The 27329-nt window shown below is 45.7% G+C and overlaps 1 pseudogene; it reads right to left on the minus strand.

Moving 5' to 3' along the window:
- Nucleotides 1-57: 57 nt before the first annotated feature.
- The window catches only part of LOC123084053 (putative disease resistance RPP13-like protein 2), a 51038-nt pseudogene continuing 23766 nt past the window's right edge, over nt 58-27329 (minus strand).

A 27329-nucleotide genomic window follows, 5' to 3' on the forward strand; every position in this document is an offset into this window, starting at 1 on the left:
TATTTCACGTACAATGCATTGCATTATCTACCCTAAAATTATCTGTGTTAAAAGATTTCACCTGAAACAAAAGGAAATCAGGAGTACACTTTGAGCAAACGGGCTGCTGTAGTTTACCACCAACACCCTGGATCATAGAGCTTCAGGCCTCCTTTGGTTTGGAGGAATTTTGTAGGGATTTTATAGGGTAGGATTTTTATAGGCAAAATTCCTATAGAGCTCTTTGGTTTGTAGGAATGGAATCCTATTCCTATGGAGGAAATCTTCCTATCCTCCACATTTTATAGGAAAATAAACATTAGCCTAGACTCAATGGAAAATAAACAAAGGACATCTCCTTTCCTATTTCTACTCATAGGATTTGAGATGCATGCCATCTCATTTCCTATGACTTTTCTATTCCTATAGTTTCCTTACCCTATGTACCAAAGGAGGCCAGCAGTGAGGAGCTGCACACAAAGTGTGTGTACCGTACAACAAACGGGGTCCAAATGCAAATGCATTTACTATTTTTGGTTTTGTTTGACATTACAGATCATGATTGCAACATCAATGCGTGAATAGAGATGCCAAACAAATACTAGTAGTACATATGGAACACCACTATATATACAATATTACAGTAATCGTTTTATGTACACAATAAAGATATTTGGAGACATGAGTGGCAGCTGTTGCCGCATCTCTTTCTCTTGTTTGTAAGGCGCCAAAGCATTTGATTGAACTGTGAACAAAAGCTTGTAATAATATGACAAGGCAGAGCGAGCCGAGCGAGGTTCGGCCGGACCTTGCGAACATCCGATGCAACCTCGGGCCATTTGATTGTGCCACGGAGCCCTACCATCTCAAGGTATCGAAGGCTCTGTGCCGTGAAGACACATGAAGGGATCTCATTGCCTATCAAGTCCAAGTGGTGAAGGCGACTCATCTTCCTGAGAGCACTCTCAAGTGCGCCCCCATGTTTAGATTCCTTGAATCCTTGCAGACCCAGTGTCCGGAGTTTGGTCATCTTGTGCAGTGGGCAATTCCCTTGATCCCATTCTCCTCCTGGGGCAGGTTTTACACCCCATAGAGTCTGCAGCTCGTCCAATTCTTCCTTGATGGATGCTGGAAGCCTGAGCTCGTCTGCAAACACATGACACAGCGTCTTATCTTCCAGAAGGATGAGTGAATCTCCTCGACTTGAGTCCCCGTTATGTCCAATGTCTGCAAGTTGAGCAGACTCTTGATGCTGGAGGGAAGCTTCTTCAGGTCATTGCAGCCACTAACATTTAGGTATCGCAAGTGTACCACGCCACCAATCTCATTCGGCAGTTCCTTAATCCATAATCCATGTACAGAGATTACACGAAGGAACTTGGACACACAAAGAAACTTGAGATCATGCCGGATTGCCGGTGCTTCTGGTTCACTCCTTGGCCGTCATTGCTCGGGTCTTTCTCCTGGACCCAGCATATGATGGAACGCAGCTTACAGAACTTGTTGGTGAATGTCGTGTGTCCACCTTTGAAACTCGTGAAAGAGAACTGGCGCACCAATGGTGGAACAAAGATTTCATTCATGCCATGAACATCCATGAATCCAGCCTCGCGAGCCTCTGAATGGGGGAACCCATAGAGGCTTCGGTGAACGATGACCTTCTCAATGATGCCAACATTGTTCATCTTATCAATATGAACAAGGCATCTCAACACCAGTTCCTTGAGGTAGGTGTGACCCAGCTCCTCCAAAGTCTTGCCCTGCCGCGGCTTGATGAAACCCTCAGCCATCCAAATCCTCACAACATCATCAGCATATATAGTTGTATTCTTTGGGATGGCGGCCAAGTAGAGGAAGCAAGACTTGAGGTCATTTGGAATGTCTTCAAAACTTGCCCAGAAGACCCTCTCGATGGTGGTTGTTCTTATGGAGATCTTAGCTTTTGTTATAGGGCTCATCTGCCACTCGATATGCCCCCCCCCCCCACCCCCTTGGACAGTACAGATTCAGTTATCTTGTTTCCCTCGACATCTTGTGCTAGAATTTTGTCTATTTTGGGCCTAGCCCAATAGCAGTTTCAGAAATTCCTAATAAATCCTAGAAGCCCACGCAGCTCATTTGTGCAAGGCAAGAGGTGGAACAAAAGTTTAGCCCCACATTGCTAGTTTAGAGGGAGTTGGACCTCTTTATAAGGGAGATTCTTTCCCCACATGTATGAGCATGAGAACAAGAGGGACATCCACGCGCGCTCCTTCTCCGCCGCCTCGCCGCGCCGCAGTCTAAATTTTTGCCACGAACGACGGGTATACGAAAGGTCACGTGGGAGTTGAAACGTTTTCTGTAGTGGACACTGAATTCGAACGGCGCGCCTCTTCGGCCGCTGCCTGTTCGCTTCTTCGCGTCCTTCTCCTGTGCCTATATAAGAGAGGTCGCTCCTCTCCAGAGAGACACAACAGAAGCTCCTCTTCCTCTCGCCACAAAGTTCCGACCACTGCGCTGCTGCTACGTTCTTCCCCATCCCGTCTTGCGGCGTGCACCGCAGGTCGGGACAGTAGGCCTCCGAAACCGCACCTTTTGAGTCCTGTACGGGAGAAGGGTGATAAGGTTTTTGGGGAGCCCTCAGCGCGACTACTGGCCGCTTCATCACGGACGATCCGGTCGCCGACGACTACTTCCCCGACGACGACTTCTTCCCCGACGTCCACGACCTCCTCGACGACATGGCAGGCGAGGACACCGACCCCAAGTCCAACGCTTCTGCTGCTGCTGTCCCGTACGTGTTCTTGTCTTTCCTGTTAAAGGTTCTACCGTAGTTCCTTGTTCTAGTCCTTGTCCTACACATGATAGGTTCTACTTCATATATGCTACTTGCTATACTGTCTGCTTTAGATATGATAGGCTACGGTTCATATATGCAGAAGCTATTTACCTTCTCTTTGTTAGAACGCACGAGTTGTTTTATCTCTACTATATTAGTCATGCTTTATCTAGTATTTCTGTTGATAAAATCATTTGGTAAATTGCTCATATTTCCAACAATCCAAAAACCTTATTATAGGCAATTTACCCCAAGTGGTTTTGCTGCTTCCATGAGACCTACTATGTTTGAGGGTATCCACTATAAGAGGTGGCGCGTGAGAGCAGTCTTATGGTTTCAAACCATGAGTTGCTATGACGCCACTCTCGGCAAACCTGAAGGAGAGCTTGATGCTCAACAGGCACAAGCTTTTCAGAAAATGGATACTCTGTTTAAGGCTGCTCTCTTGAGTGTTCTTGGTGAGAACATAGTTGATGCTTATGCGTCAATTGATAATGGAAAAGATATGTGGGGTGCACTCGAGGCCAAGTTTGGGTCTCGGATGCTGGCACTGAGCTGTACATCATGGAGCAATTCTATGATTACAGGATGACTGAAGAGCGCTCCGTGGTTGAGCAAGCTCATGAGATACAGTCATTTGCTAGAGAACTTGAGCACTTCAGTTGTATGCTACCGGACAAGTTTGTTGCCGGAGGTATCATCACTAAGCTTCCTCCTTCATGGAGGAACTTTGCTACCTTGCTGAAGCATAAGAGGCAGGAGTTTTCCGTCCCGGATCTCATTGACACTCTTGATGTGGAAGAAAAGGCGAGAGCAAAGGACACACGTGCTCGAGGTATTGAGGGAGGATCTAGTGCCAATGTGGTACAGAAGCAGAACTTCCAGCCCCACAAGTTCAAGAACAAGGGCAAGTTTGATGGAAAAGCAAAGTTTGATGGGAAGAACAAGGCTGTGCAACACACGAACTTCAAGAAGAAGAATGGCAAGAAGAAAGGTGCTTGTCATGTGTGTGGGGATCCTGATCATTGGGCTCCTAGTTGCCCTAATCGCGATGACAAGTGTCATCCTGGGAAAGGCGGCAAGACCGCTAATGTTGTCATTGGAGACACTGACATGAAGGATGCTAGGTATGGTATATTTTCCACTATTCTTTCAGTATGTCATTCTCCTGACTGGTTGATTGACACAGGTGCTAATGTGCATGTATGCGGTGATATTTCCATGTTTTCGTCTTATTAGACCACAGGGACTTCAACCGTGCTGATGGGCAACGGTTCAAGTGCTTCTGTTCATGGTGTTGGCACGGTCGATCTGAAGTTTACTTCGGGGAAGATCGTGCGGCTGAAGAACGTGCATTATGTCCCCTCCGTCAATAAAAATCTTGTTAGCGGATCTCTTCTGTGTAGAGATGGCTACAAGCTTGTCTTTGAGTCGAATAAATTTGTAATATTCAAGTATGGAACCTTTGTTGGTAAAGGCTATGAGTCAGGAGGCTTGTTTCGTTTATCCTTATCAGACGTTTGCAATAAAGTTGTTAATCATATTTGCAACAATAGTGAATCCAATGTGTGGCATTCACGTCTTTGTCATGTTAACTTTGGTTGCATGTCGCGACTAGCGAAGTTGAACTTAATCCCTAGTTTCACCACCGTCAAGGGATCTAAGTGTCAAGTGTGTGTGCAAGCTAAGCAACCTCGTAAGTCTCACACGACTGCGGAAATAAGAAATCTTGCACCACTAGAGCTCATACATTCAGATCTATGTGAAATGAATGGTGTGTTGACAAAAGGTGGAAAGAAATATTTCATGACGTTAATTGATGACTCCACTAGATACTGCCGTGTGTATCTTCTGAAATCTAAGGATGAGGCTTTGAACTTTTTCAAGATCTATAAAGCTGAAGTGGAAAACCAACTTGATCGAAAAATCAAGAGGCTTAGGTCCGACCGTGGTGGAGAGTATTTTTCCAATGAGTTTGATGCTTTTTGTGCGGAACATGGTATAATCCATGAGAGGACGCCTCCCTACTCACCTCAGTCAAATGGGGTGGCCGAAAGAAAGAACCGTACTCTAACTGATTTGGTTAACGCCATGTTAGACACATCGGGTCTCTCCAAGGCATGGTGGGGGGAGGCGATATTGACAGCATGTCATGTCCTGAACCGAGTCCCCACAAAGAACAAAGAGATAACTCCATTCGAGGAATGGGAGAAGAAAAGGTTAAAACTCTCTTATCTACGAACATGGGGTTGTTTGGCGAAAGTCAATGCTCCAATTCCAAAGAAGCGGAAGCTTGGACCAAAGACTGTGGATTGTGTTTTCCTGGGATATGCTTTTCATAGCATTGGCTATAGATTCTTGGTTGTAAAATCTGAGGTACCTGACATGCATGTCGGTACGATCATGGAGTCGAATGATGCGACTTTCTTTGAAGATATCTTTCCCATGAAGGATATGGCTACCTCATCTAATCAGGAGATGCCTAGTTCATCGAATCAGGAACCAGTTACAATTACCGAACCTACCATTTCGATGGAACACTTTGAAAGTCCTGTGGAGGAGAACAATGAAGTTCCTACTAGGAGCAAGAGACAGAGGACTGCAAAGTCCTTTGGTGATGATTTTCTTGTGTATCTCATAGATGACACTCCCAGTTCTATTTCAGAGGCCTATGCATCTGAAGATGCTGACTACTGGAAGGAAGCGGTTCGTAGCGAGATGGATTCCATCTTGGCGAATGAAACTTGGGAGATAACTGATCGTCCTTATGGGTGCAAACCTATAGGATGCAAATGGGTATTCAAGAAGAAGCTTAGGCCTGATGGTACTATTGAAAAGTACAAGGCTCGGCTCGTGGCTAAGGGTTATACCCAAAAGGAAGGTGAAGACTTCTTTGATACTTACTCACCTGTGGCTCGACTGACCACTATTCGAGTTCTACTTTCACTAGCCGCCTCACATGGTCTTCTCGTTCATCAAATAGATGTTAAGACTGCTTTCCTAAATGGAGAGTTGGACGAGGAAATTTATATGGAACAATCAGATGGGTTTGTACTAGATGGTCAGGAAGGGAAAGTGTGCAAGTTGCTGAAGTCTTTGTACGGACTTAAGCAAGCACCCAAACAGTGGCATGAGAAGTTTGATAGAATTTTAACAGCTGCAGGCTTTGTTGTGAACAAAGCTGACAAATGTGTGTACTATCGCCATGGTGGGGGCGAGGGAGTTATCCTGTTCTTGTATGTTGATGACATACTGATTTTCGGAACAAATCTGAATGCTATTAAGGAGGTCAAGGATTTCCTATCTCGTTGTTTTGAGATGAAGGATTTAGGAGTGGCTGATGTCATTCTGAACATCAAGTTGTTGAGAGACGATGATGGTGGGATTACATTGCTTCAATCTCACTATGTGGAAAAGATCTTGAGTCGCTTTGGTTATAGTGACTGCAAGCCCTCTCCAACACCATATGATGCAAGTGTATTACTTCGAAAAAATTGAAGAATTGCTAGAGATCAATTGAAATATTCTCAGATTATTGGCTCGCTTATGTACTTAGCAAGTGCTACAAGACCTGACATCTCTTTTGCTGTTAGCAAACTGAGTCGGTTTGTCTCAAAACCAGGAGATGTGCATTGGAAAGCTCTAGAGAGAGTTTTGCGTTATTTGAAAGGCACTGCAAATTATGGAGTTCACTACACCGGGCATCCAAAGGTGCTTGAAGGGTATAGTGACTCAAACTGGATCTCAGATGCTGATGAGATAAAGGCCACGAGCGGTTATGTATTCACTCATGGAGGTGGCACTGTTTCTTGGAAGTCTTGCAAGCAGACCATCTTAACGAGGTCAACAATGGAAGCAGAACTCAAAACACTAGATACAGCTACGGTCGAAGCAGATTGGCTTCGTCGGCTCTTGAATGACTTATTGGTTGTTGAGAAACCTGTACCGGGTATCCTTATGAACTGCGACAATCAAACTGTGATCACGAAAGTGAGCAGCTCAAAGGATAACATGAAGTCATCAAGACACGTTCAGAGAAGGTTAAAGTCTGTCAGGAAAATGAAAAACTCCAGAGTTATTGCATTGGATTATATCCAAACGTCTAAAAATCTGGCAGATCCTTTTACTAAGGGTCTATCACGTAATGTGATAGATAATGCATCGAGGGAGATGGGTATGAGACCCACAATATGAGTTGTTCACAGTGGTAACCTATTCTTTGTGATCGGAGATCCATTAGATGTGGAAGACAAGCTGTTGGTCAACTAAGAGGAGAGTATCCTTACTATTCATAATACCACTCCATGAAGATGCAATACTCTCCTAATCTGCATGACAGGTTGATGTATATCTTAATGTGTTCTAAGTGGCTTATTTAAGCAGAGATGTTATCCTGCAGAACATCTTTTGAAGAACACACCTATATGAGTCTGATTGTCAAACGTCGCAATCTATGAGAGTAGGGTTCTCTCTAGTAAACTCATGAAAGGTCACAGAGTATGACGCATAAGCTCCACCTGCGGGGAAGATCCACGGTAGCCACGTATCGGTCAAGGCTTTATGTGAAGCTAGATTCGCAGAAAACTTGCAGTTCAAGGCCCAGTCCAGTGTTCAAGTTGCTTACTAGTGTAGCATAGAGTTCTAGGTGGAAGTTCAACTTAACAGTCTCCACTGCAGTACCGGTATATAAAACAGTGTTTTGGAACCAAAGGCAAATTTTTGTGTGCCTCTAAGATCTGGTGGGGGATTGCTGGAATTTTGTCTATTTTGGGCCTAGCCCAATAGGAGTTTCAGAAATTCCTAATAAATCCTAGAGGCCCACGCAACCCATTTGTGCAAGGCAAGAGGTGGAACAAAAGTTTAGTCCCACATTGCTAGTTTAGAGGGAGTTGGACCTCTTTATAAGGGAGGTTCTTTCCCCACATGTATGAGCATAAGAACAAGAGGGACATCCACGCGCACTCCTCCTCCGCCGCCCGCCTCGCCACGCCACACCACGCCTCGCCTCGCCTCGCCTCGTCACGACGCACCGCGGGTTGCGGGAATGAGCCGAGCCGAGGCGCGCCTCTTCGGCCGCTGCCTGTTCGCTTCGTCTCCCTTTGTTGCTTCACCTCCCGTCGCAGCCTCTTCGCGTCCTTCTCCTGTGCCTATATAAGAGAGGTCGCTCCTCTCCAGAGAGACACAACAGAAGCTCCTCTTCCTCTCGCCACAAAGTTCCGACCACTGCTCTGCTGCTACGTTCTTCCCCATCCCGTCTTGCGACGTGCACCGCAGGTCGGGACAGTAGGCCTTCGAAACCGCACCTTTTGAGTCCTGTACGGGAGAAGGGTGATAAGGTTTTTGGGGAGCGCTCAGCGCGACTACTGGCTGCTTCATCACGGACGATCCGGTGCCGACGACTACTTCCCCGACGACGACTTCTTCCCCGACGTCCATGACCTCCTCGACGACATGGCAGGTGAGGACACCGACCCCAAGTCCAGCACTTCTGCTGCTGCTGTCCCGTACGTGTTCTTGTCTTTCCTGTTAAAGGTTCTACCGCAGTATCTTGTTCTAGTCCTTATCCTACACATGATAGGTTCTACTTCATATATGCTACTTGCTATACTGTCTGCTTTAGATATGATAGGCTACGGTTCATATATGCAGAACCTATTTACCTTCTCTCTGTTAGAATGCATGACTTGTTTTATCTCTACTATATTAGTCATGCTTTATCTAGTATTTCTGTTAATAAAATTATTTGGTAAATCGCTCATATTTCCAACACCTTGTGCTTCTTCCATTCCTGGTATATGCCTGAGCTGTTGCAACACTGCTTCCCACTGCCCTGGGATCGGAGGAGTCCAGCCAGGAGCACTATAGCCAGAGGGTAGCCCCAGTTATATCATACACAATTTTGCTGTATTTGCTCATTTCCCTGTTTTCCTTCACATCGGACAATTCTTTCCTCAAGGCCCTCGAACAGAACAATTGCCCACTTCTTTTTTCATCCAAACGGCCCAACATGTGGATTCCATTTATGCCATCTTTGTTCATGGTGTTAGCATGCCATGCTACTTCTTCGCTCTCAGTGTCCAACACGAGCACAATACGGCTACCATTATTGTCATCTGGTAGGCTCACCCTCACACAGTTGAGAATGGTTTTGGAGCATATGCCTCTGATAATCACCAAATACCTCTTTTTCTTCAGGAGGTGTCGGAGCTTATCAGCGATATTAATGCCTTCATTCAGATGATGTTGTGGTGCACTTTCACATGCTCTATCGTAGATTTCTTGGAGATCTTCTGTGGTGTAATCTGCCGGCATGTTGAACCAAACTACAATTTCAAACTCATAAATCGCATCAGTATGTCCGATGATAGTACATAACAGTGTTTTCTTTCTGACACCACTCTCCCCAAGTATGGAGATAAACATTTGCTGAGGTTGATCTTTATGAAGCAGCATTTTCTCAAGTGTCTTCACATCTTCATCCAAACCCACCGCATTCTTATAACCATCCCGCCTGTTAATTGAATAGAGTGATTGATGCCAATCGATTAATTAACTTTAGAATGCATAGTGTCAAAGCATGTTAGATGTAGTACGCCACGCGGTCTTCCCCCTGGCGGACGGCGCCAGATCTGCAGGTCTTTCCCTCCCCCTCTCATAGCTCCTTCCACCCCGGCGTTGCTGGTCCTTGGCGGTTGTTCGCACACGAACACATCACCGTGTACCCTCGACGCCGGGGGTGATGCACCGCAGCTCACGTCAAAGGAGGCCTGCCGGAAGCGCGGTACGCAAGACAATCTGGCAGGCGCTTTTGAGGACCCGAAATCCCACGCGCCCGGGAGGGACCCGTCTGGACGTGCGGCGGCCATGGGCTGCCCTAGGTCGGTTCGCCCGCCCCTAGAGCCTCGAGGATCGCTGCCCTTCAACACGAAGAACGAACGAAGAACGAGGAAGAAGAAGAACAATGGAGAAGGAAAAGTAAAGGTAAAAGATGTAGATAGATTTGTTCGATTGTGTGTTGTTTCAATCGGCCGTCACCCCCAACATATATAAGAGGCGGCTGGACTTCCCGTACAAGAAAAGGACTAAAAATTCCGTCCAAAACATCAAAAACCCTAAGCTAACTCGGATAGGAATCTTTGGCAATTTCCGGATCAATCTCGGTCTCACCGATTGGTTTGCTTCGGTCCCACCGAGTGAACGTGGTCAACTTTCTGTAACTTTCTGGATCAATCTCGGTCTTACCGATTAGTTTGCTTCGGTCCTACCGAGTCAACATTGCCAACTCTCTGGTAAATTTTCGGACAAACTCGGTCTCACCGATCAAATCAACTCGGTCGGTCTGAAATGACTCTGCAGCTTTTGTTTCTGACCTTGTTTTGCCTCCACAGGTTGCATACGAACTCGGATTAAGACGATTTTTATATCAAAATCAATCGTTTCGACGAGACGCACAACTTTCATGTTGAAACAGATTCCACCAGAGGCCATCTTGATTGAGTTTTATGCCTTTCTTTACTCTGGTGTCAACATGAGCATATCTGAACTTGTCATAACTTTTGAGTCTGAGCTCCGTTTTAGACTATCTTGATATCCATCTTGATCTTCTCGAAGAGAGACATTCCAAGGTGACTTCCAATTATAAGTTTGAATTGTTCTTGATATAACCTATGCTAATTTTATGACTGTGCCAATTTTGAGCGTCAACACATGCCCCCCTGTTTTTCGGCATAGCTAGCGTGCCGAAAAATAACTTGTAGCATGTTGGTTCTAAGGACGATGTAAACACTCCATCGTCCATTCTGCATCTTCTTAGGACGGTAAGTATATATCATCCATTACTATGTAAACTTCATTCAAAGCACATATAGCCGAAATAAACAAATGAAATGACAAATCAAGTATTTCGGCCCTTTGGATCAGCAACAAACTTGTAGCTAATCAAATGTATAGTGATTTGGCAATACCCTTTCATGATGTAAGAAATTATATTGCATCCATGGATTATAATAAGTCCATTGAGGGTAACCAATCATACCTGATGACGAATTCCATGACATAGGCATCAATGACATAGTTGAAGAATATGGATAATGTGTGGAACGAAGATGTTGAAACCTTCGGCTTGGTCCTTCATAGTTTTCACTCTTTTCCTTCTTCATCTTTGCCGCACGTCGTGTAATGGATGCTTTCACATAATTCTTATTTTGAACACTTCCTTTGGGAACCCATGCCATGTTCCTTTCTTCAAGTTCATGTGCACTAAGTTTTTGTAGTTCCCTCTTTTGCCAATAGGATAAGACGAGTGGGCATCTCAGCTGTGATTCTGTTTTGACCAATGGCAATTCCTTTTTGGCCTTGTGCACTCTCAACTTATTTTCTGTAGATTTGACACTTCGACTCTCAATAATTGGTTGCTTTGTCTCATTGTCTTTAGTAGCCAATGTCAACACATTAATTGGCTCTTTTTCATTTGAGATCAAATCTGAAGTTGCACTCTTACGACCATATCTTTTAACACGGTAAACTTGCTTGACCACCTCTTTCTTCTTCCTTGAGCTCTAGACCAATTTCTTATGACTGAAGCGGTCTTTAACATGTGATTGTTCAAATGTTGATCTTCTCGAAGTTGCATAATATTGGTGAGATGATCTAAAATAAGATGGAGAATGTGCCCTTGTATCATACCTGTCCCATGATGGATATGGATCTATATGAGCATAGGGAGGCATCCACGACATTGGTATTGGTGGCTTAAAATAAGGATATGAATATGTTGCATTAAAATTCTCACTTTGCCAATACCAATCCTCATATTTGCGCCTTGGGGGTGATCTTGATTTCTTTCCAGGATTGGGCCGACAAGCATTCTTCTCATCACACTTCTTTTGATATTTATCCAATAGTTCAGCAAAGGCGATTTTTGATCTCTTATACTTGTGCTTATTTCGGCCTTTGTTTTCTTTTGATTTGCTTTCGTCGATCATTGGATTTGCTTGGTGCCCCCCAGTCTTTGGCGTCTTCATTGTAGTTTCGATGGAATTCTCGCCCTCAAGATTATGTTCATTATGCTCTTCAACAACTTGATTACTTGAAAGCTCAATCCCATCACCTGTAGTTTTTACCTTCTCTTTAAATGGATCGGCTTGAAGCAGCCGATGCAAAAACCTTTTGCCATCAGGACCAATTCGAATAGACCCATCATCTGTTGGTGTCTCAACAAATTTTAATCGTCCTTTATCAATGGCCGATTTAACTATTTGACGGAACATCTTGCAATCCTCAAAATTATGCTTGGATGAATCATGCAACTTACAATACATTCGTCCCTGGACAGATGGCTCAACATGGTGGTCAAGAATTCTAATATAATTATTTCTCAACAATAAATCAAATATTTGATCACACATGCTTGAACTGAAGGTAAATTTTTTATTCTCTAGCCGATCTTGTTGTGAGAACGGCTTTGGAGTTAAGCAAATGAATGATTCAGATTTTGCATCACCCCATTCGGCTATGCATTGTGTTTTTCACTCTACCTCCGATGTCTTTGGATAAGAAACTATACTGGCATCGGTTTGCTCAAAAGATTTTAACCTTGGCTTTAAATTTCTGAAACAAAAATAGTTAAAACATACATGTCTCAATTGAGACCAAGTGTAAGCCAAGTAAGAAATAAGCAAAGCTACCCAATTAGATATGAGCTTTAGATAAAGCAACGGGGAAAGCCTTGGCTGCAATAATTTTTCGCTATCGGTCTTTCTGAATGGCACAATGGGTTGACCGATATGCTCAATAACAATTTTGTTGCTAACAAGTAAATAACCCTTCTTCATTGGTCTTTCAAAATTACTTATGAGGATTTTTCTAATAGATGCATCAACTATGAAGTTGCGACCAAATCTGGAAATAGGAAAATTACTTGCTAGGCATACTTTTTAAAATTTGTTGGGAGAGCATGATGGTGGTGTGACTTGAACAATATCTTGATCTATCTTTGGATGGCTCCCCAACGCCTTATCATCATCTTTTTCTTGATTCCATGCAACATTACTTTGAAGATCCTTGTCAGCCAAACTTTGTTCAGCTACTTGCTCTTGTCCTAGAGGCTTGTCAATTTCTACGGCACGAAACTCATAGGGCAGGAAGTAGGTTCCGCTAACTTCAGAAAAATCAAGCACCGCTGTTTTCCTACGCTTGCCATGCCCTTTCTCAATAATGCTTGCTTCTTTGGATTTGATGGACTCAGAATATATACTACTTGATTCGGCTTTTTCAATAACTGGATTTTCTTTGTTACCCGAATCAATATCTTTATCTTTTTGAATTTGCAAGGCTTCTCGCTCTTGTCTAATTTTAGCCCACATCTCAGCTTGGCGAGCTTTGAACCTTTTCATCTCAATTTCCATCCACTCCTCATGAAATTGCCCCCCAATACTTTCAGACTTTTCCGGCAATGAGGTGCCGAAACTTTGCAATTGTTTAGGGGGTACACTAGATGGTACAACACTGGGCGACTGCATCATTTGCACAACTCTAGCTTTTACTGCAGCAAAATCATGAGGCTTCCCTCCTTCTATTAGTTCCTGTCGAATGGAGTTGCACAAATCCCAAGAGAATGTAAGCTTGTTCTCAACCACCCAGTCTGGATATGGTTGCCCCCCGATGCTTTTAGACTCTTTCGGCAATGAGATGTTGCCGAAATTCTGTAATTGTGTAGGGGGTACATGATATGCCACGGTAGTAGGTGAAGGCATTTGTGCTCCTGCAGAAGTTTCACTTATTCGGCCATGACCATGAAGGTGCGGAGCCGAATTATGGACATCAACAGTTGTGTATGGTGCCAAAAAATTAGTAGCATTAGGTGTAGCATATGATGTTTGAGGGTAATTGGCCAAATAACTAGTAGCAACATGGCCAATTCCCCTATCCACCGGCACGTTTGGATTCACATACTGCAAATTAGTTGCCGATGAATAAAAAGGTGAAACACTCTCTTCTATGCTATTGGAAATTTTAACATCAGGTGTTACAAATCGATTAACCGAACCCATCATGTTGTTCATCAGCATATGGATTTGTGGGGTTGCCGATGCATGAGAGTTGGGATACATATGTTGCATGTTGCTAGAATTATATGAAATAGAATCATGGAGATTTTGTTGCATCGGCCCTTGCACATAATTAGATGCATGATTGATAAATATAGGGCTAGCCGATACATTATGCTCATTAGATGATCTAGCAACAACATACGCATTATTTGCATCTACATATGTGAATTGTGTATTCATATTACCTTTGTAGATTGCAAACCCTAGATGACGATCTCTTCATAGCAAGAACGGGCCGGAGACCGTTCAAAGTTTGGTCCCCAGCGGAGTCGCCAAAAAGTGTGTTCGCACACGAACACGTCACCGTGTACCCTCGATAATCACCAAATACCTCTTTTTCTTCAGGAGGTGTCGGAGCTTATCAGCGATATTAATGCCTTCATTCAGATGATGTTGTGGTGCACTTTCACATGCTCTATCGTAGATTTCTTGGAGGAGATCTTCTGTGGTGTAATCTGCCGGCATGTTGAACCAAACTACAATTTCAAACTCATAAATCGCATCAGTATGTCCGATGATAGTACATAACAGTGTTTTCTTTCTGACACCACTCTCCCCAAGTATGGAGATAAACATTTGCTGAGGTTGATCTTTATGAAGCAGCATTTTCTCAAGTGTCTTCACATCTTCATCCAAACCCACCGCGTTCTTATAACCATCCCGCCTGTTAATTGAATAGAGTGATTGATGCCAATCGATTAATTAACTTTAGAATGCATAGTGTCAAAGCATGTTAGATGTAGTACGCCACGCGGTCTTCCCCCTGGCGGACGGCGCCAGATCTGCAGGTCTTTCCCTCCCCCTCTCATAGCTCCTTCCACCCCGGCGTTGCTGGTCCTTGGCGGTTGTTCGCACACGAACACGTCACCGTGTACCCTCGACGCCGGGGGTGATGCACCGCAGCTCACGTCGAAGGAGGCCTGCCGGAAGCGCGGTACGCAAGACAATCTGGCAGGCGCTTTTGAGGACCCGAAACCCCACGCGCCCGGGAGGGACCCCGTCTGGACGTGCGGCGGCCATGGGCTGCCCTAGGTCGGTTCGCCCGCCCCTAGAGCCTCGAGGATCGCTGCCCTTCAACACGAAGAACGAACGAAGAACGAGGAAGAAGAAGAACAAGGGAGAAGGAAAAGTAAAGGTAAAAGATGTAGATAGATTTGTTCGATTGTGTGTTGTTTCAATCGGCCGTCACCCCCAACATATATAAGAGGCGGCTGGACTTCCCGTACAAGAAAAGGACTAAAAATTCCGTCCAAAACATCAAAAACCCTAAGCTAACTCGGATAGGAATCTTTGGCAATTTCCGGATCAATCTCGGTCTCACCGATTGGTTTGCTTCGGTCCCACCGAGTGAACGTGGTCAACTTTCTGTAACTTTCTGGATCAATCTCGGTCTTACCGATTAGTTTGCTTCGGTCCTACCGAGTCAACATTGCCAACTCTCTGGTAAATTTTCGGACAAACTCGGTCTCACCGATCAAATCAACTCGGTCGGTCCGAAATGACTCTGCAACTTTTGTTTCTGACCTTGTTTTGCCTCCACAGGTTGCATACGAACTCGGATTAAGACGATTTTTATATCAAAATCAATCGTTTCAACGAGACGCACAACTTTCATGTTGAAACAGATTCCACCAGAGGCCATCTTGATTGAGTTTTATGCCTTTCTTTACTCTGATGTCAACATGAGCATATCTGAACTTGTCATAACTTTTGAGTCCGAGCTCCGTTTTAGACTATCTTGATATCCATCTTGATCTTCTCGAAGAGAGACATTCCAAGGTGACTTCCAATCATAAGTTTGAATTGTTCTTGATATAACCTATGCTAATTTTATGACTGTGCCAATTTTGAGCGTCAACAGCGGTCCCTAGTCGCCGGATCTGGTGCGTTTGGGGTGCAGGAGTAGCGGCAGTCCGGGAGAAATCCTTGGGCGGTGTGGCCCGGCCACGACGGCGACGACATCAACTGTTGCCGTGCCCCTCCCTGGAGGCTCCGTCGAGGTTCTGTTGCCCTCTCCCCCCTCTCGCCCCGGGTGAAAACCTCATCCTTTTGGATGGGATGGCAGCGGCACTCTCCGCCGTCACCTTCCTGGAGGTGCCGCTCTGGTGGTTCGAGAGATGCAAGGGCGTTCTGATTTGGGGATTGGGGGATCGACGGTCGCGTGGTCCGATTTTATCGTTCTGTGCTTCCTTCCTCAGCACCTTCCATCTTGATAGCTTCATCCCTTCGTGTGTGGCTCTAGGTGTATGGGCGAGGATCTTCCAAGGCGAGCTCGACTCAGCTGGGGGCGGGGTTGAGTATCTCTCAAGGTTGTTCGTGGCTGCCATCTTATCTGGCTCTAGGGTGAGCTTCCCCATCTTCCGACGGTACGGCGTCCTTCGAGCCAGGACGAGGGGCAGGGGTCCTCTTCGGAGATGGTTTTGGGTAGGTTGTTGCAGCTCACCACTCCTGATGCAGATGAGGGCATGCTCCCTGCCTATGATGGGTCTCATCTTGTTAGTGCTTCCGCTCCACTTATGGTGCTCATCCCGCGGCTGGGGACATCATCGACATCAAGCCAAACTTTGTTGTCCATTATGTTGTAGTGTTTGGTGTTGTTGAGGTTTGTGAGTTGTCTAGTAGCACCATGTATCTGCTGTCCTTTTCTTTTCCTCTTGTAAGGTGCTGTCCGATGTAACTCCTGGCCGGTTGGTGGCTTTGTTAATTCAAAACCGGGCTCTCTCTCGAGCCTTCATTCTAAAAAAAAAGTACGCCACATCAATACATTTGTCCTCTACAAAACTTTTGATAAACAATTATAATTTTTGCATAGCAGTAGCTTGATTTACTATGACGGTTATACAACTCCCTTCGTTAGGCTATGTAAGACCCCTCGTATTTGGGTCAAACTTTAACCATGAATTTGTGTAGCAAAATATAAGCTATATGATACAAAAAGTATACTATTAGATTCGTACTCGAAGGAAGTTTCCAATGTTGTAATTTTTGTTACATATAACTCGCATATTATTAGTCAAATTCATGATAAAAGTTTGATTCAAAATACGAGGGGGCCTTACATACCCGAATGGAAGTAGCAGCTTACACTTGTTGTTTTACAATAGTGCTTTAGGACTTATATTTATAGGAAAACCGGTGGCCATGGCTTTCACGAGTCTGCAAAATATATAAATATGGGATTCCATGGGTATTCTTGTTTTGAGTGGCGGGCACTACTACAGATCAGGTCTAACAAGACCCTCATTGGAGGCGGTCAGCCAAAACTCATTTCTGAAACAATTTCCACACACGCATGCCCAATTGTGTGTATTTGGGAAGAGGTGGGCCAAAAAGACTAGTGCGCCCAGAGCGGCAGGCGCAACTGCTGACAAACACTCAGCCCGAAAGACCCATATGCGATGTGAGGTGTCACATTGCTAACACATACTATTGAGTGTGCAGGTTTTAAGTTCGCTCATTGCTAACCCTTATCACTCTCTCCAGATATGAACGAGACAACTGCGGCCTCTCTCTCTCGGTCCCCATCGCCGCCCCTCCACCTTTCGGTCGCCGCTCCCCTCTACACGCTCGACCCCCCTTGCCCGCTACTCCTCCATCATGGTAGTCTATTCTTCTCTTCTCTCCACCTCTTGGTCCCTGCCCTCCCACCTCTTAGCCATGCGCCGATGGATCTCGACCACGACATGGAAGCACTGTACCGCCTCATGGATCTCACCGAGATGGTGTGGAAACTAAAGATCTGCCTAATGTCGACTGCTAGGTACCTTCCTTGGCGCAAGAAATAAGCACTGGAATCCTTCAACGGCTACGTGGTTTTCTTTTTCATTATCTGTTGTATTTTTCTTCTAATTGTGTATTATTTGATCGTGATGCGCATCCCTCTTTAGATCCGCCGCCAGGAAAAAAAAGTGTCCTCTGTTAGAAGGGAGAGAGAGATTTGGTGGAATCGTTGTTTTTTGTATTGCTTGAGCCTCGTGGGCATATATATAGGAGTACAATCATCTACTTGGAGTACAAGACAAGCCAGAACAAATCCTAGTCTATCTCGTCTTTTCTAATAAACATTATACTCAACATCCCCCCACAGTCACAACGGTAGCGACGCAGACGGTGAGACTGGAGAAGAATCCGAAGGCAAGCCAGCCGACGGACACCCCCCCACAGTCGTAACGGTCGACGCATCGCGGAGTCGTGGCTGGAGTGGAAACCAACGAGGTTGCTCAAGCAGGCGGTAGCCCTTTGTGCCGTTTGTCGATGTAGCTGAGAGCGTGGGTGGTGGAGCCGTGGTCGAGGTAGCCGTGCGAAGAATGCCGTGGTCGATGTCGAGTCGGGGTGGCCGGTGTCGAGAAAGTCACCGTGGAGCCGCAGGCGCAAGGGAGCGCCGAGTTAGCATGGGCGCGGTAGTGTCGAAGTAGTGGTGCGCCGGGAAGAAGATGTGGTTGACGACGCGTCGCGGCGGGTTTGCCAAGCCCGGGGACACATCATGGATGAAGGCACGCACCGGTGTTGCCAGCACCGGGCATGCGTAGACGGACGAAGACGAAGTTGACAAAGCGCCGCACCAGGCTTGCCAGGCCCGGGGACACGTCGTGGATGAAGGCACGCGGCAGTGTTGCCAGCACCGGGCATGCGTAGACTGGGACCTGCACAAGCTGTACGTCATGTCGAAGAGGTCGGAGAGACCATCAGAGAAGGACTTGACGACGGTTGCAGCGCCAATCGGCGCGGGGCCAATGTCGCCCACGATTGTCGGAGTAGATGAAGCGGTCGGGGTAGATGACAACGACGTTGGCGATGAGCTGGTGCTGGACGAAGACGAAGGGGTTGGACAGGCAACAGCGGTGGCGGCAGCCAAAGAAGAGCGGCAGCGGCGGCCTGACGGCGGCGGCGGCGGCTAGGTTAGGAGTGCGGCGGCGGTGCTCGAAGTAGGTGAAGATCCCTGACAGCGTGACGATGACCGGCGCGGACGGTGGCGTTCCCCCGCCAAGGAATACGGCGCGGCGCATACCACGGGAAGTCGACGCGCAGTGACGGCGGAGCGGACCGCGGGCCGCGACGCTACGACCCGAAGGGGCGACACAGTGGCAGTAGGCGGGTCGGGGCGACGGCGGGAAGACCTCTGGGCGGCGGTGGGGACCGCGAGCCGCGGCGCTGCGGCCCGAAGGGGCGACACAACGGTGGTTCGCGAGTCGGTGCAACCGCGGGGACGACCTCGGGGCGGCAGCGGGGAGCGCGTATCGCGACACTATGGCCCGAAGGGGCGACGCAGCGGCGATGCATGAGTCGATGCAGCCGCAAGGAGAACCACGGGGCGGCGGCGCTGCGGCCCGACAGGGCGACGAAGCGCAGCCCGATGCTCGATCGGTGGAGAGGCGCGCTGAACTCGGGGATGATCTTCATGGGACCTGCGGAGGCGCGCGTAACCGACGGGCCAGGTCAGTCGCGCGGCGTAGATGAGGTGGATCACGGCGGCGAGCGGGTGATCAAGCCGATCGCGCGCGAGGTCGGGGACGCTGCTCGGTGGAGGCGTGGTGGTGGTGGAGTCCGAGATGAAGCCGGCGACGACGGACGTCGTGGGACGTCGTGTGGACTAGCTTGTCAACACTAGCACCCGGGCTGCCAAAGCAACGCCGGCACACGGGCAGCGAGGCCCGAGCGACCAACGGAGCAGCGGTGCCCGAGTTAAGGCAACCGGCACAGCCGTCCCAACGCAGCCGAGGACGATGCCGGCGAGGTAGACCGCCGGGCCGCTGTGCAGATGCGGCGGAGGTGGGTGATGTAGATCGATGGGCAGGCAGGCGCGTGAGCGACGGCTATGATTGGCCGTCGCATGGCGCGAGGCCGCCGGGTCGGGGCGATGCAGGTGTCCCGGTCGAAGCAGGGCGGTGACGACCGGCGCAGGGCGACGGGCGGACCGACGCACGGACGGCGGCTGGCCTTGACGGGCCGCCTCGGCACGCGTGGCTGCCGGGTCAGAGGAGAGGCCGGCTGGTTGCATCATGGTCAGAGTAGAGGCGCTCGGGGTCGACGGCGGCGGTGGGCGATGCAAACTGATCAAGAATAGATCGAAAAACCAAAAAGAAACCGCGCGATCAAGATGACCGGCGGGAGAGAGAAAACTCCGGAGCAAGGCTCGGGAAAAAGACTCTCTAGGGCAACCGATCAACACGATCGGCGGACGAACCCAAGGTACGGATGGCGCGGCCCCCGGTGGTGGTCATGGAGGCCGACCGCCACGGGGGTGGCTCGCGGGTGCGGAAGCGGCGGTGGCTAGGGTTTAGGATCGACTTGTGATAGATACCATATTAGAAGGGAGAGAGATTTGGTGGAATCATTGTTTTTTTATTGCTTGAGCCTCGTGAGCATATATATAGCAATACAATCATCTACTTGAAGTACAAGACAAGTCATCTATTTGGAGTACAAGACAAGCCAGAACAAATTCTAATCTATCTCGTCTTTTTTAATAAACATTATACTGGAATCGACCACAAAGAAAACAAGAGTCCGTAGATCTGCCGTGAGGAGACCGTGCTAAAATACTACTCCCTTCGTGCTTAAATATAAGTTTTTTTAGACATTTTAAATGGAATACAACATAGATGTATGTAGATATATTTTAAAGTGTAAATTCACTTATTTTGCTTCATATGTAGTCATTTATTGAAATCTCTAAAAAAACTTATATTTGGGAACGAAGCGAGTAGTTGCTAAACGGAGTCATGAAGAACCAAGTTCCTAAAAAGGAAGGCCATTCTTCGATGCTGAACTGAACGCTCCTCTAGTAGATCACCTTAACAATTGAGTGGTCTGGAAGGTGGCAACAACTGAATTCTCTATGTATTATCTTGGTTCATATATGAATGTGATCTATTATTTTATCTTTTGAATGACTTGGTGTGTAAATAGTTTTTCTCGTTGTTGCTTTCTATTTGCTTGTTGAAGAAAACCAAAAATTTCAAAAATATTTTATATGTTTCTTTAAAATTCTTTTCTTTTATTCGAGTTGTACCGAGGAGAAGACCACAATGAAAATATTGAGTGGCTCTCATATGAATAATTGTTGAACTAATAAAGAGCCCATTTTACCTTGTCTTCTCCTGTTGAATAAAATATTTGCAGATTGCAGCTTAGTCCATGGCACTCTTGCACTATTATTATTTTCATATCATTCGGTCATGCAAGTGAAAGACAATAATGACGACATTCAATGAACTGGCTGTGGCAAAGAGAAACTGGTATGAACTCAACTTGTCCTGTCTGTGTAAATATGTTTAACCTAGTGATCATGATTCAGCCCATTATGATTAAACATGTTTGTAATGACAATTAGAGATTATAGTTTCTCATGCCATGCATAAGTAGCTCGGAGTTGATAATGATTTATCTTGGATATCAACATAGCATTAAAATGACTGTGATGTAGTATGATGATATGGTATCCTCCTCTGAATGTTCGAACGGCTTGACTTGATACATGTTCATGCATGTAGTTGTATCAAAACCAACATAGCCTCTATAATGTTTATGTTCATGGTGTCCATATCCTACTCATGCTAGTGTCCAATGTTACTTATGCATAATGCATGGTTATGATCGTTGTTGCTCTCTAGCTGGCCGCTTCCCAATCTTAATTGCTAGCCTTCGCCTGTACTAAGTGGGGATTCTGCTTGTACATCAAAAACCTTGAACCCAAACTTATTCCAGATAAGTCCACCATACCTACCTATATACGGTATTACCCTGCCGTCCTAAGTAAATTTGCATGTGCCACTTCTAAAAACTTCTAAAAATTATCCGTTTTGTGTGCCTGGATCGTTCATGAAACGACAGGAGCGTTGGGGAACGTAGTAATTTTAAAAATTTTCCTACGCACACGCAAGATCATGTGATGCATAGCAACGAGAGGGGGAGTATGATCTACATACCTAGTAGATCGACAACGGAAGCGTTTGGTTGATGTAGTCGTACGTCTTCACGATCCGACCGATCAAGCACTGAAACTACGACACCTCCGAGTTCTAGCACACGTTCAGCTCGATGACGATCCCCGGACTCCGATCCAGCAAAGTGTCGGGGAAAAGTACCGTCAGCACGACGGCGTGGTGACGATCTTGACGTACTACTGCTGCAGGGCTTTGCCTAAGCACCGCTACAATATTATCGAGGACTATGGTGGCTGGGGGCGCCGCACACGGCTAAAGAATAGATCACGTGGATCAACTTGTGTGTCTCTAGGGTGCCTCTGCCTCAGTATATAAAGGACCAAAGGGGGGAGGCTGGCCGGCCACATAGGGCGCGCCAGGAGAGTCCTACTCCCTCTGGGAGTAGGATCCCCCCAATCCTAGTTGGAATAGGACTTGTGGAGGGGGGAAAAGAGAGAGAGGGGCCGGCCCCCTCTCCTGGTCCAATTCGGACCAAGGGAGGGGAGGGGCGCGCGGCCCATGTAGGGCTGCCTCTTCTCTTTTCCACTAAGGCCCATCATGGCCCATTTAGCTCCCGGGGGGGTTCCGGTAACCTCCCGGTACTCCGGTAAAATCCCAATTTCACCCGGAACACTTCCGGTATCCAAACATAGGCTTCCAATATATTAATCTTTATGTCTCGACCATTTCGAGACTCCTCGTCATGTCCGTGATCACATCCGGGACTCCGAACAACCTTCGGTACATCAAAATGCATAAACTCATAATAAAACAGTCATCGTAACCTTAAGCATGCGGACCCTACGGGTTCGAGAACAATGCAGACATGACCGAGACATGTCTCCGGTCAATAACCAATAGCGGGACCTGGATGCCCATATTGGGTCCTACATATTCTACGAAGATCTTTATCGGTCAGACCGCATAACAACATACGTTTTTCCCTTTGTCATCGGTATGTTACTTGCCTGAGATTCGATCGTTGGTATTCCAATACCTAGTTGAATCTCGTTACCGGCAAGTCTCTTTACTCGTTCTGTAATACATCATCCCGCAACTAACTCATTTAGTTGCAATGCTTGCAAGGCTTAAGTGATGTGCATTACCGAGAGGGCCCAGAGATACCTCTCCAACAATCGGAGTGACAAAACCTAATCTCGAAATACGCCAACCCAACATGTACCTTTGGAGACACCTGTAGTACTCCTTTATAATCACCCAGTTACGTTGTGACGTTTGGTAGTACCCAAAGTGTTCCTCCGGTAAACGGGAGTTGCATAATCTCATAGTTATAGGAACATGTATAAGTCATGAAGAAAGCAATAGCAACATACTAAACGATCGGGTGCTAAGCTAATGGAATGGGTCATGTCAATCAGATCATTCTCTCAATGATGTGATCCCGTTAATCAAATAAAAACTCATTGTTCATGGTTAGGAAACATAACCATCTTTGATTAATGAGCTAGTCAAGTAGAGGCATACTAGTGACACTTTGTTTGTCTATGTATTCACACATGTATTATGTTTCCGGTTAATACAATTCTAGCATGAATAATAAACATTTATCATGATTATAAGGAAATAAATAATAACTTTATTATTGCCTCTAGGGCATATTTCCTTTAGTCTCCCACTTGCACTAGAGTCAATAATCTAGATTACATAGTAATGATTCTAACACCCATGGAGCCTTGGTGCTGATCATGTTTTGCTCGTGGAAGAGGCTTAGTCAATGGGTCTGCAACATTCAGATCCGTATGTATCTTGCAAATCTCTATGTCTCCCACCTGGACTAGATCCCGGATGGAATTGAAGCGTCTCTTGATGTGCTTGGTTCTCTTGTGAAATCTGGATTCCTTTGCCAAGGCAATTGCACCAGTATTGTCACAAAAGATTTTCATTGGACCCGATGCACTAGGTATGACACCTAGATCGGATATGAACTCCTTCATCCAGACTCCTTCATTTGCTGCTTCCGAAGAAGCTATGTACTCCGCTTCACATGTAGATCCTGCTACAACGCTTTGTTTAGAACTGCACCAACTGACAGCTCCACCGTTTAATGTAAACACGTATCCGGTTTGCGATTTAGAATCGTCCGGATCAGTGTCAAAGCTTGCATCAACGTAACCTTTTACGATGAGCTCTTTGTCACCTCCATATATGAGAAACATATCCTTAGTCCTTTTCAGGTATTTCAGGATGTTCTTGACCGCTGTCTAGTGATCCACTCCTGGATTACTTTGGTACCTCCCTGCTAGACTTATAGCAAGGCACACATCAGGTCTGGTACACAACATTGCATACATGATAGATCCTATGGCTGATGCATAGGGAACATCTTTCATATTCTCTCTATCTTCTGCAGTGGTCGGGCATTGAGTCTTACTCAACTTCACACCTTGTAACACAGGCAAGAACCCTTTCTTTGCTTGATCCATTTTGAATTTCTTCAAAACTTTGTCAAGGTATGTGGTTTGTGAAAGTCCAATTAAGCGTCTTGATCTATCTCTATAGATCTTAATGCCTAATATGTAAGCAGCTTCACCGAGGTCTTTCATAGAAAAACTTTTATTCAAGTATCCCATTATGCTATCCAGAAATTCTATATCATTTCCAATTAGTAATATGTCATCCACATATAATATCAGAAATGCTACAGAGCTCCCACTCACTTTCTTGTAAATACAGGCTTCTCCAAAAGTCTGTATAAAACCAAATGCTTTGATCACACTATCAAAACGTTTATTCCAACTCCGAGAGGCTTGCACCAGTCCATAAATGGATCGCTGGAGCTTGCACACTTTGTTAGCTCCCTTTGGATCGACAAAACCTTCTGGTTGCATCATATACAACTCTTCTTCCAGAAATCCATTCAGGAATGCAGTTTTGATATCCATCTGCCAAATTTCATAATCATAAAATGCGGCAATTGCTAACATGATTCGGACAGACTTAAGAATCGCTACGGGTGAGAAGGTCTCATCGTAGTCAATCCCTTGAACTTGCCGAAAACCTTTTGCGACAAGTCGAGCTTTGTAGACAGTAATATTACCGTCAGCGTCAGTCTTCTTCTTGAAGATCCATTTATTCTCAATTGCTTGCCAATCATCAGGCAAGTCAACCAAAGTCCATACTTTGTTCTCATACATGGATCCCATCTCAGATTTCATGGCTTCAAGCCACTTTGCGGAATCTGGGCTCACCATCGCTTCTTCATAGTTCGTAGGTTCATCATGATCTAGTAGCATGACTTCCAAATGGGATTACCATACCACTCTGGTGCGGATCTTACTCTGGTTGATCTACGAGGTTCAGTAGTATCTTGTTCTGAAGTTTCATGATCATCATCATTACCTTCCTCACTAACTAGCGTAGGTGTCATAGAAACAATTTTCTGTGATGTACTACTTTCCAATAAGGGAGCAGGTACAGTTACCTCGTCAAGTTCTACTTTCCTCCCACTCACTTCTTTCGAGAGAAACTCCTTCTCCAGAAAGTTTACGAATTTAGCAACAAAAGTCTTGCCTTTGGATCTGTGATAGAAGGTGTATCCAATAGTTTCCTTTGGATATCCTATGAAGACACATTTCTCTGATTTGGGTTCGAGCTTATCAGGTTGAAGCTTTTTCACATAAGCCTCGCAGCCCCAAACTTTCAGAAACGACAACTTTGGTTTCTTGCCAAACCACAGTTCATAAGGCATCGTCTCAACGGATTTTGATGGTGCCCTATTTAACGTGAATGCGGCCGTCTCTAGAGCGTATCCCCAAAACAATAGCGGTAAATCAGTAAGAGACATCATAGATCGCACCATATCCAGTAAACTATGATTACGACGTTCGAACACACCATTACGCTGAGGTGTTCCGGGTGGCGTGAGTTGCGAAACTATTCCACAATTTTTCAAATGTACACCAAACTCGTAACTCAAATATTCTCCTCCACGATCAGATCGTAGAAACTTTATTTTCTTGTTACGATGATTTTCAACTTCACTCTGAAATTCCTTGAACTTTTCAAATGTTTCAGACTTATGTTTCATTAAGTAGATATACCCATATCTGCTTAAATCATCTGTGAAGGTGAGAAAATAACGATATCCGCCATGAGCCTCAATATTCATCGGACCACATACATCTGTATGTATGATTTCCAACAAATCTGTTGCTCTCTCCATAGTACCGGAGAACGGCGTTTAATCATCTTGCCCATGAGGCACGGTTCGCAAGTACCAAGTGATTCATAATCAAGTGGTTCCAAAAGTCCATCAGTATGGAGTTTCTTCATGCGCTTTACACCGATATGACCTAAACGGCAGTGCCACAAATAAGTTGCACTCTCATTATCAACTCTGCATCTTTTGGCTTCAACATTATGAATATGTGTGTTACTACTATCGAGATTCAACAAGAATAGACCACTCTTCAAGGGTGCATGACCATAAAAGATATTACTCATATAAATAGAACAACCATTATTCTCTGATTTAAATGAATAACCGTCTCGCATCAAACAAGATCCAAATATAATGTTCATGCTTAACGCTGGCACCAAATAACAATTATTTAGGTCTAATACTAATCCCGAAGGTAAATGTAGAGGTAGCGTGCCGACTGCGATCACATCGACTTTGGAACCGTTTCCCACGCGCATCGTCACCTCGTCCTTAACCAATCTTCGCTTGATCCGTAGTCCCCGTTTCGAGTTGCAAATATTAGCAACAGAACTAGTATCAAATACCCAGGTGCTACTGCGAGCATTAGTAAGGTACACATCAATAACATGTATATCACATATACCTTTGTTCACCTTGCCGTCCTTCTTATCCGCCAAATACTTGGGGCAGTTCCGCTTCCAGTGACCAGTCTGCTTGCAGTAGAAGCACTCAGTTTCAGGCTTAGGTCCAGGTTTGGGTTTCTTCTCTTGAGTAGCAACTTGCTTGCCGTTCTTTTTGAAGTTCCCTTTCTTCTTCCCTTTGCCCTTTTTCTTGAAACTAGTGGTCTTGTTGACCATCAACACTTGATGCTCCTTCTTGATTTCTACCTCCGCAACTTTCAGCATCGCGAAGAGCTCGGGAATAGTCTTATTCATCCCTTGCATATTATAGTTCACCATGAAGCTCTTGTAGCTTGGTGGCAGTGATTGGAGAATTCTGTCAATGACGCAATCATCTGGAAGATTAACTCCCAATTGAATCAAGTGATTATTATACCCAGACATTTTGAGTATATGCTCACTAACAGAACTGTTCTCTTCCATCTTGCAGCTATAGAACTTATTGGAGACTTCATATCTCTCAATCCGGGCATTTGCTTGAAATATTAACTTCAACTCCTGGAACATCTCATATGCTCCATGACGTTCAAAACGTCGTTGAAGTCCCGATTCTAAGCCGTAAAGCATGGCACACTGAACTATCGAGTAGTCATCAGCTTTGCTCTGCCAGATGTTCATAACATCCGGCGTTGCTCCTGCAGCAGGCCTGGCACC

Source organism: Triticum aestivum, chromosome 4A (genome assembly GCF_018294505.1).
Source record: "Triticum aestivum cultivar Chinese Spring chromosome 4A, IWGSC CS RefSeq v2.1, whole genome shotgun sequence".
Taxonomy (NCBI): Eukaryota; Viridiplantae; Streptophyta; class Magnoliopsida; order Poales; family Poaceae; genus Triticum; species Triticum aestivum.